The sequence below is a fragment of the Hypanus sabinus genome, chromosome 6, assembly GCF_030144855.1.
Source record: "Hypanus sabinus isolate sHypSab1 chromosome 6, sHypSab1.hap1, whole genome shotgun sequence".
Classification (NCBI taxonomy): domain Eukaryota; kingdom Metazoa; phylum Chordata; class Chondrichthyes; order Myliobatiformes; family Dasyatidae; genus Hypanus; species Hypanus sabinus.
The window spans coordinates 117,185,724-117,188,008 of NC_082711.1; the positions used below are offsets into that span (position 1 = coordinate 117,185,724).

At 42.2% G+C, this 2,285-nt stretch overlaps 1 non-coding gene across 1 annotated transcript; it reads right to left on the reverse strand.

The window, feature by feature from the left end:
• Window positions 1-1,042: 1,042 nt before the first annotated feature.
• Window positions 1,043-1,116, reverse strand: trnat-agu (transfer RNA threonine (anticodon AGU)). Its single transcript has one exon. It is a non-coding gene; the product is annotated as a tRNA-Thr (tRNA).
• Between the last annotated feature and the right edge of the window lie 1,169 nt (window positions 1,117-2,285).

A 2,285-nucleotide genomic window follows, 5' to 3' on the forward strand; every position in this document is an offset into this window, starting at 1 on the left:
CCTTTCGACCCAAAGATTATCCTTTAATATTAAGCCTTCTTTCAACCACATACCGACCAATGTCTAACTGTGCCATAAGTTTGTCTACCTTATTCCGAATGCTAAGTGAATTTAAATACAGCAGCATCAGTCCTACATTCTTTAGCTTTTTGAATTTTACCTCTGTGGTGCAATTTAATTCGTTGCTCTGTCTGCTTTTGTACCCAATCATTGGCTTACATTCATGCTACATCCATCAACTGTTTGTAACCTGCTGGCTCTTCATCAATTCTGTCATACTGCCCGCCCCGCGCCGTATTAATTTAACTGTTAACTATATGAGCGTTTCAATATGGAACGTCTGGATGAGAAATCTGGGATCGCCTCAACTAAGTAAAAACCTTGCGCATCTTGGTGTAAGTGGAAAAAGAACGCTGAATTTGAGGAAGTAGGTAGATTTTGCTCTACGCATCCGCTGGAAAGGTGAGCATATAATATCCCATCAGCAAACTGAAAACACTCACAGAAATCAGCGGCCTTGCAATGACATCTGGAAAACCATTGTCTGCCATCCGGCAGTGTGAAGAGACAGCTCTGTTCCACCGTTGTCTCCGGTCTGCTTTGAAGATCTATTGGATGGATTGGAAAAAGGAAAGTGCATCAAGCTTCAAGCGATAATTCTGAGATGTTTCAATGTATACACTGATTGTATAAGACTTTCAAGGTAAACTTGGTCAAGCAATTCAAGTCATTATTGATGTGATAGTATGCAAATGTGGTAATATGGCCGAGCGGTGGTTTAAGTTTCTAGTTTCCAAGGAGACGAGGTTTCCAATCCCGCAACTGGCATCGTGAAGAAACGCATTAATCTTTTCCCACAAGGATTAAAGTGTATTTTGCGGAACAAAATGTGAAATGCATAAATCGTCATGGGATCCAGCATTGGAAATTATGTCAGTGTCAACAATATCACAGTGAAGCTGCAGAACACTCCAGATTGGCTGGCAGGTGCTGTGGACGTGTGGGGCTCGAGGTTTACTGTAAGATGTCCCCCATAAAGTAAAGGCTCCGTTGGGAGTTGAACCCAGGATCTCCTGTTTACTAGACAGGCGCTTTGACCAGTTAAGCCACGGAGCCCTCGCGCTATCCAGCAGCTGGAATAATCAACTTTTACTTGTGTGAACTTATCTTCTTCGTCTGCTAGCGAGAGAAATGCTTGAGCTGCAGATTACATAGATGAGATAAAATAATATAGACCATCTGTAGAGACCTACCCATTAGTCTGTGTGTATAATAAAAGTTCCTACTCTCACGACAGCTCACTCGCTTTCAGGACGTAGCTCCAATTCAGACACTCATCCGGAAAGCAGTAGAGGATCCATCAATTCTGAAGCTTCATGATCCGTATGGAAGGACTGTCAATGACTAGATCATGCCTGATGAATGCCCCGTGATGCCAGCGCCCCCTCGCCTTTTTCTGAAGGCAACAGTTATCCACTTCGTGACGTGTTAGCTTTTGAGCTGCAACACGTTTTGGATCAAAGCGTTAGGAGAGTTTCACGCAATACCGTATTCGTAGAGGTTCTTTAAGCAAGATGGGTAAAAGTTATACTGGTAATTTGAGTTTGAATCCCAACCCCGGAATCTGGTGAAGGTCCATTCAAGAGTTAGACTTGAAGCCATTTAAACAAAAAAGGACATAAGCTTAAGAAATAGTTGTACTAGCCATATTACAAAGACATTAAAAAATCTGTGGCGTATCGATTTGTTCGGTATTTTTCTATAGAATAGCTAACAGGGAATGCTGGTCCAGAGTAACTTCGTACTTCTGGAACACCCTATTTAATATGCCATAAAAAGATGTGCTTCAGGAGGTTCATTACATCGGTTTTATTGCGTGCACTTGATTGAAAGACAGAACAGGAGGAAGTGGGAGTTGAAGGTTTGGGGAGGTTGGACCAACCGGCTAATCTGAGCAATTTTGTTCAGTATTTCCAACAAAATAAAGGAAAACCAGCAGAGTCCATTCTGCAGATGACACTCAGCTAGAGAGTAGGGAGAGTAGCGCTGGAAACATCAGGAGGAATTACATCAGGTGAAATGAAATGTGTTGCCCACAGGTGGGTTAGAACGCACCCGATGTGGGAAACGTGTAGCATTATTCATTAGGTGAGAGATTGAATGGTAAGACTTACAGGCTCACAAATATGGGATCACTTCTTGATATATCAGTAAGTGTCAGTGCAAAAGTTCTGAATTTATCAACAGTTCCTTGAGCCCGAAGTAGTTATTGCAGCATGACTTAA